This window comes from Lepisosteus platostomus, chromosome 5 (assembly GCF_059453375.1).
Source record: "Lepisosteus platostomus isolate fLepPlt1 chromosome 5, fLepPlt1.hap1, whole genome shotgun sequence".
In the NCBI taxonomy this organism is placed as follows: domain Eukaryota; kingdom Metazoa; phylum Chordata; class Actinopteri; order Semionotiformes; family Lepisosteidae; genus Lepisosteus; species Lepisosteus platostomus.
This window is the reverse complement of record NC_142615.1, coordinates 39728995-39740876: the sequence shown is the minus strand read 5'-3', so window position 1 is coordinate 39740876 and position 11882 is coordinate 39728995. Positions and strand designations below refer to the sequence as shown.

Sequence of the window (11882 nt, the reverse complement as noted above, 5' to 3'; positions counted from 1 at the left end):
GAGTAAGTATAAATAATAATGCTGTCTGCATTAGCCACCCACTGTTCCAGCATGAGTGCACAAAGAGGAGTGGTAGAGTGTTACTGAGATGTCATTCAGAAGGGAAGTGATCCAGCTTAGCTCTCTGAGGTCTGGTAGATACATTTTCCATATGAGTAATGTAGGATCAACTTCTTCAGGCTGGAGGAAGGGCTCGCATTTCGGCAGCAGTAACTGACTGAGAAGTGACTCCAAGGACCTGGTCTTATCAGGTTGCTTTGGCACGTTTGTCAGTTCTGCTGAAATGGCCTGTCTATAGGGATATTTAGGAAGGAGAGGAATGACTATCTGAAAGGTGCCATGATCTTCTGGCTGTTTGGCGTAATCATGAATGACACGGTAAATGCGTGTTCTTGCAATAAGAGAAACAAGATCCATAAAACACTGGCAGAAGTACAAAACTTGAGCGGATAAAAAGACACCTGTTTCTGCCTGATTTCAAACAGGGGATCTTGCGCATGTGTGATGAATGTGATTGTTACGTCCCAGTGTGTGGTCTGTGTGTGTTTTTTTTTTGTTATGTTCCACACTGCTGACCTTTGATTGTTCTCCCTTCCCCATTGGCCCACCATTACAGCACTGTTCCGTATGACATCATCATCAATCAGCCTCTCAGCCAATCAGACTGCACCTTATTCAGCATATAACATGGAGGTTTTCAGGAAGGAGAAGCCTTTCGTTTGACTTTGGTCCTGCTTCGTTTTTGCTTCGCTTCATTTTGTTTTGGTTATCGCTTCGCTTCTGATTTTGTTTCGGCTTTGTTGGTTTGTTTTGCTTTGTGTGTGTATTTTCGTATAACTTCGGCTTTCTTGTGTTGTTGGTTTCTGTTAGTTTCTTTATACTTTCGTTTGTTTGTGTTATCCTTGTTTTGCCATTACCTTGCCCTAATGTGTTATATGTTCAACCTTTGTGTTCTATTGTACACTGTTCCTGTTGATTACTCTCTTCCCTTATTTGTATTCCTGGTTCACTTGTGTTTTTGTGTGAACTTTTGTGTATAGTTTAGTTTAGGTTGTTGGGTACATTCTACGCACTAAGTTGATTTTGTATTACTAACACTAGTTTAGTACGGGTGAGTGCCATTTGTCTTGTATGGTTTTGGGTAGTCAGTGGAGGTTGGCTAGGGTGTTGAAGATGCCGAAGACCGTGTGTTTCGGGTTTTCTGTAGTCAGATTAGCTTTCCCTCACTTTCCTAGCCAGCTCCATTTTGTTTGTTATTTTCTTTTCTTTGGCACCACACTAGTTCCTTACCCTGTGTGATATTGTGTCCTACCAGTCACTTATTCAACTTAAAATCATCACCTTTGCACCAACCCTTGTTATTACGCTTCCTAGTCCCTCACCAGAACCCACCTGCTTCCAAAAATTATCCTAAATGTTACACCCCTTTACCCATAGACACTTGGGGTTGTAACAGTGATAATCACAATATTACAGAAATGACAGCAGCATTGAACGTGGCGAGACGTAGAACATTGTTAATTCTCTTCAAATACTCACAGTCTTCTGCTGTATTAATTTACTGTGCTCATCAGGCAGTAACAAACCTGTTACCTACACACTGTTTCTAGAGTTGGATAGGTGACTCCACATTCTACAGCTCTCTAGCAATAGAGGAAGTCAGACTACAGAAATGGAGAAAATCTCCTCTTCAGAATGTGGAAATATATTCCTGAGAGAAGTCCTTTCTCGAAGTTCAACACTCCCTGCAAGTCACCCATTCCCACCTTGCGCAGTGTAGTGGTTACCACATTCTCTTATCACAGCAAAGGGTTTCTGTTTGAAAGCGGGCGAAAACAAGTGATCACTTTTCTCACAATTGTCACTGCTGACGTTGCTTTATGGGTCTATTTTCTATACTGTGCTGATCAATTGGAAACTAAAGGGTGAAAAAGACACGTTCCCACACCTAAGGTTGAACCCAAGTAACCACAGTCAAATACCAGGAATACTACAGAAGCACACAGCTATATCAAGATATCCAAATGCAAGACCCTATTTATATTGTTTGAGAAATAATAATACAGATGTTTGTTTTTCACCAAAACACTAGGCTTTCTGACTTCAGAAAACCGTCTAAACAAATACTAAAAGAGCAAAAATTCCACTTCCTGAAGGAAACAAAAACACATGTACCTTACCAAACTTTGAGTACAGGCGATTCAGGGTGATAATACAAGACCATTTAAAATTAAACAAATAAAACCTGTCAACAGGTAATCCTAACTACTAATAAAAAACTGAAGTGGCAATACACAGTAGGTGATATTTGGGTGTAAATTAAATCCATGCAAGAAGAGAGTTTAGTGTTATTCTTCCAAATCTGATATGCAAATGAGAGATCTGGCTCAGCCAATCACAAAGCTGCCATGGTCTGGAATGGAGCTGCTCTCCTCTTCTTGTTATTGTTAAAAAATGTAAACAAATGACCTGGAATTTAAACACAACCATTAGATTGTAGTTTGACAGATAAGCTTGTGAACCTTCTCATAAGATATGAAGGACAAGGACTAAAAGAACAATAAACCCTGTAAAGAAAGTTTACTGAAGCTGACATATCCTGCCTAACACAAGATTTCAAGAATGTAAGAGCATTTCAAATTGAACACAAAACGTGTAAAATGGCTTTCAAACTAACCTGCTCATAAAGAAGATGTAGAAGAATGTGGTTGTAACGTTCAGTGCATATAAGAAAGAGACCACATGGTTTTGTTTCAAATGTTGTATGCAAATATGATATCTGGCTAACCAATCAGAAAGTACTTTGCTTATCCAGCATCCTATCAAACAACATTTGCAGATTTACACACAGTAGTTCATTTAACAGTTTCAGAAATATACATGAACAAACGCAACTGTTTGTTAGGTTTTACATCTTGAAATTAAAGGCACAAGAAAATTCTGTGCAGGTGGCCAGAGGAAAGAGCTTCACTAAAAGTCAGCTGACAACAGCAGTGTTCTTGAAACTATCATACAAGATCTTTTTATTCATAAAAGTCCCAATTAAATTGTTTGAAAATTATTGTTAAACACATCTATTTTTTTACCAGAAAACAGGCTTTCTGACTTCAGAAAGCCTTCTAGACAAATACTAAAAGAGCAAAAAATCCAGTTGGTGAAAAAAAACAAAAACACATATACCCTACCAAACCTCGAGTACAGGCCATTCAGCGTGATAATACAAAACAATTTAAAATTAAACAAATAAAAGCTGTCAACTGGTAATCACAGCTACTCATAAAAAAAATGAAGTGGCAATACACAGTAGGTGACTCTTGAGTGTAAATTAAATCCACTAAATTTAGTGTTATATTTCCAAATCTGATATGCAAATTAGAGATCTGTGCCAGCCAATCACAAAGCTCCCATGGTCTGGAATAGCGCTGCTCCCCTCTTCTAGTTATTCACACTGGTGTTAGGTTGCATATTAGCACACCATCTAATTCAGTTGTTTCAGAAAAAAAAGTAAACAAATAAACTGGATTTATTTGTTGGAGCTTCACCAATCTGTTTTTCCACCAAATAAATTGGCTTTCTGACTTCAGAAAAACCTTCCATTTATTTTTTAAGAACTATTTTAATTTCACAAACAAATACAAAGAATCACAAAATAGGAAACTTTAATAAATATACTGAAGTGGAAATCTAATAAGTAAATTGATTCTTAAAAATGTAGAGAAATATATTGGTGCTTTTAGATAATATATTTCAAGGATGTAACTGCTGTGCTACAGTACGTGCAGAATTTTAGAAAACAGTTCGTCAACAAAGTACACTGTTTAGGTTAGTTTAGAAGACAATGTACCAAAACAATATATGCTGTCTGGGTCATTAGAATTAGCTGAAAGTAACTGATAAGCTTTGAATAACAAATCTAGTTTTTCTTCTCTCGCTCTATGATGTAATCTGTTTTCTCTTAGAGAAAGGGGAAGTTTTAGAAGGGTCCAAGTGCTGAACTTTTTTACAGCGCAACGTCTTATAAAAACCCTGTACTGCTTGTAACAAATTGAGTCTCTGGTTGCACTTTGCGAAGTGGCAGCAGGGCTCCCAATATTGCAATATTGAAATAAAGATCTTACTCAGGTGAGAACTCTCTTTTGTGGCTTCCTTGATAGTTATATTTCCATGACAATACCCAAAACAATATATATGAAACCATCTCTTTAGGTTATAGTGCTCTAATAATGGACAGGGCCAGGCTACCTGCTCCCTTGACTGGAACCTCAATGCCTTTGAACACCCCCATGTTCCTCAACCTCCTGTTTTTATTCCGTCAGCACCTCTGAACTCAGTTCCATGAAGGACTATAGAATACTGGCTTAGCCAGGTGCGAATGTCCTCCATCTTTGCAAACTCTGAGAACAAAACAACATGCACAGTTGAATGTGGATCTTCCCATGGGCCTGAACTATCACTCTTTTTGACTCAAACAACTCCACACATTGTTCAAAGCAAGGGGAGGTAGCAGTAACAACTTCAAACGTTTTCTCCACATTCTACAGATCTCTAGAAATAGAGGAGGTCAGGCTGCAAAAGTGGGGGAATGGAAAAAATCTCCTCTCCAGAATGTGGAAATATTTTCCTGGATTGAGTCCTTTTCTCTGCAAGTCACTCCTCCCCACCTTGTGCAGTGTAGTGATTTTCACGTTCTCTTAACACACTGAAGGGTTTCAGTTCGAAAGCAGGAGGAAACAAGCGATCTCTTTTATCAAAAGTTTAGCTCTCCTGACAGTGCTTAACGGGGCTCTTTTCTACACTGAGCTGCTTATTTGGAAAACATAAGGGAAGAGAAAAGTTTCCCTTATTGGGAGTTTAACCCAGGCCACCTGGGTGAAAATCCAGAATCCTAACCACTAGACCATACAGGAGCACACAGCCTCACAAACAATGTGTAATTTCTGTCTTTATAGCGCACTTGTTCCATAGCTAGCTGGCACTCAGAGTACTGCAAGATCTATTTACTGAGAATTAGTTGAAGTATAATGTCAGGACTATAACCCCAGCTTTCAGGGGGACTGCAACCTTAACACAGAGCCTTAGACCACTCAGAAAAGGTTTGTTGGCTTTTATAAGTAATTACATGTGTGAAATCTATGTCTCTCAGGCCTGTGAGACTACATCACAGAAGTGCAAACTTGGAGGATGGGCTTAGTAGATAGGGCAACAATTGCGACACGCGCCAAGCCTCTTATGTCCACTGCACATGCAGACTTTGAAAGGGGTCTCAGATTTTATGGGTACTCAATTCTATACGACACTGGCAAGACGGAGTAAAGGAGCAGACCCTTTAAGAGACAAAAACAACACATTGTTACAGCCAATGTTAATTAAAAGGGCAGCACAGCGTTGGAACTACTGTCACGGATGTTATAAGGGCATACCGTGGAATGGCCAGGAGAGCAAAATAGGCCCTATGTGTAGTGGCAAAACAGGTGTTAGCCCGTTTAGGAGGTCAGATGATGTCGGGTAGAAACTTAAGTCCTCAGGTCGCGGAGGAGATGGCCTGGTGCTAGGCAGGTCTGAAGACATATGAACCCTCAATACTGAATGAGGAGGAAAGGGTGACCCGGAAATATATAGCCCCAGACAAAGACAAACCAGAAGGACAAGCAAAGCACAGGGAAACTAGGACAGGACAGAGTGGGAGCGCCCTCTAGCTGTAGAGGGTGTGACAACTATTAGTTTTGAGTGATTGAAATCCATTTTCAATGGTGCTTTTCCTGCTCATAACATTACCAGTGAGAAAGAGGATTGTGAAACCCCCATTGCTTAAACAGCGAGTGTGTTGGTGGTTATAGTAAGAAGTTTCCATAAAATGAAGCATTATATTTTTGTAATACGTTTAGTGCCTATAAAAACTATTCACCCCCCTTGGCCTTTTCACATTTTATTGTGTTACAGTATGGAACCATGATGTATTTAACTGAGAATTGTTGCACTCATCAACACAAAGTGCTCTCTAATATCAAAGTGAAAAAATTCCAGACATTTTACTAAGTCATCAAAATAAAAAACACTAACCCTAACACTCAATACCCAGTTTATAAGGTGAAAAATTATGCTTGAAGCACAGCAAAGTTCTAAAACCAGCATTTGAAAAGCACCCAGAAACATAAAATGTCCAGTTCTCAAAAGTAAAATCTTTAGCTTTGAAAGATTGTTATCCATGTTTTCATTTTTTCTTTTTTTACATAACATGCTTTCGAGAAATAAACCACCTATTACAATGAAGGCAGCATTAGCAAATGTGCATCTAGCTTTGTTAAATAAAATCAGGACGTTTACCTGTCTCAAATTGATCACTCTTTGCAGGCACACTACGGAAACCCAGGGATGTGAGCTGGGAGAATTGACTCTTACAAAGAGTGTTGACCTAAGAGAAAAGGACTCCTCCTCTCAGTAATACATTTCCACATGTTGAAGAGTCGATTTTCCCCATTGCTTTCCCATATTTTTTGGTGTGGTTATTGATCACTGCCAGTTATCTGCCAAGTCACAGTGAAACTGTTACAGTGAAAAGATTAATACTATTTATTTTATTGGAATACATGTGTAATGTCTCATTCTTACAAGCAATTTTTAAGGAAACACTAGTGTAAATTATAGTGTAAATAGACAGGAGCTATTATAATGTTAAATACTAGTTGTGATAGGTGAAGCTGCATCCAAGTGCTTGGTATGAATAGGTTATCTACGGAGTCTATGACTTATCTACTCAGATGAGGAGCTAGATCAGTCCTTTTTTTCTTAATTTGAGTCACCATCAAGATGTAACATGGTCAAAGATGAACAGGAAACTTAATTAATGAGAACACCTGTATCACCCAAAATTGAATTCATAACCCTGAGATAAAGAGTTCCATGCTCTACTGACTGAGCCAATCAGGCACTGGTTAAAGTGCCAATCTAGTCCCTGCTGACGTCAATTTGAAAAGGTATACTTGCTGGCTTTTAATCCTGTTTGGACCGGAGTCTAGTGAAGCACATTGTGTTCTTCATTGATTACTTAAAGCAGAGCAAATGTCAGTGTAGCGGCGAGGCTTATTAATAAGAAAGAATTAAGTTCATCTCTGTTCATCTCTGTGGTGCAGCCACAGAGAAACTATTCATGCAGGCTGATTTAAGGTTTCCTTTGATAAGGGACAGCTCCCAAAGGGGGATGCACTTAGCTAAGCCTGGCTATCATGATCAATGGTCATCCATTGGCGCCTATCTGTCTAGGGAGTGCCAGTTGGACATCTGGACTGCATTCCTAAGTGTCAGGAGTAAGTGACTCATATCTCACCTTGATCAACCAATCAGGGACTGGTAGGGCCGAGTAACCCACGTGGGACTCTGATGCCCATGGAACTTTCAGCCAATCAATGAGCTGAAGTTCCTCTAGGTAAAAACAGGCAACACAGAGATTCAGGGAGATTCAGTAAGATTCAGTGGGATTCAGTAGAATTCTGTGGACTATTCTAAAGGGAATTCAAAGGAGAATTCCAGGGCAGGACAGCCCAGGAGCAGAAGGCTCCCAAGGGCAGGACATTCTCGCAGCGCGCCTCCTGACCATCCTGAGAATCAGCCTGGACCACCACGGAACGGCCAGTGTGTCCGAGTGCCAGAACTTTCCTTTGTTCTAAGAGTCTAGAGCGGAGGTTGCCAGAGAGTAACCAGAGGATCCACCCGAGGTTAGCACCAGCAGCAGACCTCGTGAACAGGTCAGAACTGTGGAGAGCTGAATCACTATTCAGAACTAGCTCTTCATCAGGAACGAACCGGTCCTCTTCCTGACTTGCTGGGACCCACAGTCATCTTTTCTCCTGTGCGCAAACTTTGCTAGTTAAAGCCAACACTAACTAGCCAGTCAGTGAGCATCAGCAGCGCACCGTCGCAAGCCACACAGCACAGCCTGGCACGAGCCAGAGAGCGCGGATTGGACAGCAACAGCCTGCAACTGTTTCTTTGTGCCCGCAGGAGATCTGAATCCCCAGAGATTGGATGAGTATTCAACTTCACTGCATTACTGCTTGAGAATTAAATTGTTATCCCAACCAGTTGATATCAATTTAATTCCTAAGAGTTATGTACTTGTTTTGAGTATCTAATGTAGAAGTTATAACCAAGTTCATTTATGAAACGGTCTAAATGAATGATATACTGATATAATGAATATAATGATATACTGAACGTATGTCCTCTTGATATATGTAACTCTTCGTAACTGACTGAATATATACCTTTTGTATTCTGATAACCCTCTCAATAAGAACTGTTAGGTTTACATGCATATTCTATGTATTAATAAATGTATCCTCGTGTATTAGTACCTGTGTGTGTGCGTTGTTTGAGTTATATCGCATGGTTGGATTCTAAAGCCATCAAAAGAATCATTTTGTGATTTACTGCTACAATTAATAATTGTCCCAGTAAATGCCCAAACCCTACAGAACTGGTGCCTTCAAAGAGCACACTACATTTTTATTGGCGTCCCTGGGTGGGCTATGGCAAGAATGAAATGAGTCAACCAAGCGAAATAATTCACATAAAACGCCGCGGGTTTCATACACGACAATACAGTGTGCTGAAAGCCGAAAGGAAAAAAGTTCCCCTTGTTCTTTAAGCAGTGCTTGATTGTTTTGTGATCTTTTGCGATCTACCGGGTTGATTGCATACTTGATCTTGTGGTTTTCTGTGGTAAAACTGTGATTTCGTACTTAAAAGTAATACTCTTAAGTTTAACGATGGTTGCTAAAAGGTCTGAATTCGAGTCGCTATTAAGCACTCTCTCTAGCAGCGACAGGTCTGACCACGATCTCTGCCATATCTCCGTCAGCGGAGAAGCTAGGAGAATAAACCTCCATTCTCTGAGAGAGCTAGCGAAGGACATAGAGAGATTTGACCCCACAGTGTCAGAGAATAATATCGAGAGGTATATTCAAGACCTCAGGTATACCCTGCAGTACCTACCAAACGCCACAGAACAGGAGAAAGTGTTTCTGGTCAGGAAAACTACCAGCAGAGCTGTACATGAGTGGATGGCTAGGCAGATGAAAGAAGTCTGTAATGATTTTGAGGAGCTGTGTCAAGCACTTATCGAAGAATACAGTGCGTTTATTGACCCAACTGCTGCGATAGCCACCGCCCTTAACATTAAGCACGAGAGAGCAGAGTCCCCTTGCGAATATTACGAGAGACATAGACGAACTTATTTTGCAGGGCGAAATGATGAGGGTTGCGAAGAGAACACACATTTCAAGGGTTTATTCATTGCGAATCTCCACCCATCAATCAGAAAGATGATCTTAATGCATACAGATGCACAGACCATGAAAATGACTGATATTAAGAGATTCGTGCAGAAAGCCTGGGAGTATGATGTCCAAAGTCGCTCTAAGCAAAAAGCTGCTAAAGCAACTGTGTTCGCTGTCAGAGCCAGCAGGTTTAATTCCCTCCTGCTCGAAGGAGCACAGGCTCCTGAGCTGGCTAAGCCCCATTCCAAAGCAGGCACACAGGACCGCACCCAGCGTTCTAAGTGTCATGAGAACACCGGGGGAGGGAAAGGGTTAGATAAAGCTCCCTCCCTCAGTCTATCTGATTGAGCGGAAGGGTTCCTGCCTGGATGAGGTCAGCCACTCCCCAGCGAGTGCTGACTCCACCCCTGAAATCACAGAGCAGGCAGTAAAACACAGAGGAAAAGCAAGAAGCTTTTACCTCAAGGCTGCCATGGGAGATGTCTTACACAGTGAGACACTGATTGACACTGAGGTTGAAAGGTGTTTGATGTCACACAGCAAGCTCAAACGGGTTGAAAAAGAAAAGGGCATGCGACTCAGAGAGGAACCTTTGGTGGATCACCAGAAAGGCAAAGTGTGGAAATAGGTCAAGGCTCCTAAGCCTTCTGTACAGAAGGAAAGGGGGGCCAAGAGGCAGACTGTGCTCACACAGTGCCCACCGAACATAGAAGCCAATGCGGAGATTCCTTCTGTTCCCTCTGGACAAGAAATACAAATATTTTCTTGTTCCCCAGATATACAGGGAAGTCATGTCCCGGCTGAGGTCACAACAGCCTCCCTGCCACAGGAGCAGTGCTCCGAGCAGCCGCCTGATCCACCAGGTAAAGCACACCCCTTTTACATCCCTAAAGAGGAGCAGATCTCCCCACCTGGCGATGAAAAGGAGCTTTCCCTCTGCACCCTGGCACCCAAGAGGGGTCAGGACCACCACCTCGCAGTGGTGGAAGGGATCTTGATGGCAGGAGAGCAGGTTGGTGATGTAGCCCTCGCCTTTAGCCCTGAGAGGTCCTCTATCAGTGAGGATCTGCTTGAGCAGCTGTCACAGGGCCACCACCAGGTGCCCCTGGTGCAACATTCACAGGTTAGACAGGAGGTCCAGCTGGACGCTGAGACTACTGCGCTGTGGACACACCTGATCCCAGATGCCGATTTCCTCTGCTGTGACCCAGGGAACCTGCAGCCAGGTAACATTATTTCTCACAACTACCAGGTAGTGAGTGAGACTGACCTGATTGTTCCTGCCTCGACAGCAGGGTTTCCAACACACCCAGTCCCCAGGAAGGGACAGGGAATGAAAGCCGAGCTGGTTTTCTTACAGCCACCAGCCCAGTCTGTCAGTCTGAGTCTGACCAACAGTGGTTCACCCAGACTGGAGCTGGATGGTCAAGCCACCCGCCTGCCAGTGCAGGACATCGCAAAGAGGGGTGTCAGAATCCCCGCCCTCACTGACATGGGCCTGGTGGGTGATAGCGAGTTCGAAGACAGTGAACTAGCTATCCCAGTGCTGGGGCAGCTCCCTAAACCCCTAGCGAGGGAAGGGGGGAGCGAGCAGGTGTCCTACACCCACGCCCAGCGAACGATTGTAAACATACCGATAGAGGGATTCCTCAATCAGGAGGTGTGCAGGGTGGACCTGAACAGTGAGTATGGGATAACAATCCCAGATCACTCAGGTGCTCCAGATGACCACTCAGCCAAGGGTCAGGCATGCTCCACCGCTGTACCACCCCCTGCAGGGTTCCTAGAGCACAGGCATGAACAAATTGAAAAAGCAGATGCCCTGGAAAAGGAGGAGCAGCATCAGCAGCTGCGTCAGATCTCCCCAGATTTCCAGGATGTTGGTGCCCAAGATGCCACATGGCATACTGAGAAAGAAACCATGTACATGCTGCGCCAGCTTAGAAAGGCAACAATCACTCAGAAGGAGATGACTGGGATCAGCCACCTGAAAAGACTTTTGGGAGGACTGATTGCTGCCACCACTGTTGCACGTTTGCTTTTTCTGGTAGGTTTGTGTGCTACTGGCACTCTCACCCTGACTGCCCCAAGAAGGCAGGTGTCAGAGATGCCAGAGGGTAGTGACAGACTGTATCGACAGCAGCAAAGGCTGGAAAGCTTAGGGAAAACCCTACAGGCAACTTTCTATGCAACAGGGTTAAACCTTATCCCCCAACCAGTGGACATGATTGCCAGTGTTATACAATGCGTTTATGCTTGTGTGCAACATGCCAGAATGTTGACACAAGACCTGTTATGGGAGTTTAGTGCCACTGTAGCCAGTCTAACCATGGCACAAATCCCAACCCACTTGATTCTACTCTTCTCAGTAGAGGAGTATGTGACATTAACCCCATCGCTCATAGCTCACCCAGAAGGCAATCCAAGATTTAATTTGGTTCCAAATCTTGAGATGGGTATGGCTACCAAAGCTATCCATTGGCTATGTCTAAACGATTCACCAATGAAGGGTGTAAAACTACTAACGAGCAGAGGGAGGTTAATGAACCCCATGAAGAGCAGGTGGGAAGTAAATGGCTGGTCAGCACACCACATTTAACTGACACT

At 42.7% G+C, this 11882-nt stretch overlaps 2 non-coding genes across 2 annotated transcripts; both read right to left on the bottom strand.

Moving 5' to 3' along the window:
- Positions 1-2088: 2088 nt before the first annotated feature.
- LOC148666428 (U7 small nuclear RNA) lies at positions 2089-2146 on the bottom strand. Its single transcript, XR_015939055.1, has one exon. It is a non-coding gene; the product is annotated as a U7 small nuclear RNA (small nuclear RNA).
- A 946-nt stretch (positions 2147-3092) lies between these two features.
- LOC148666427 (U7 small nuclear RNA) lies at positions 3093-3150 on the bottom strand. The gene has a single exon (XR_015938972.1). It is a non-coding gene; the product is annotated as a U7 small nuclear RNA (small nuclear RNA).
- Between the last annotated feature and the right edge of the window lie 8732 nt (positions 3151-11882).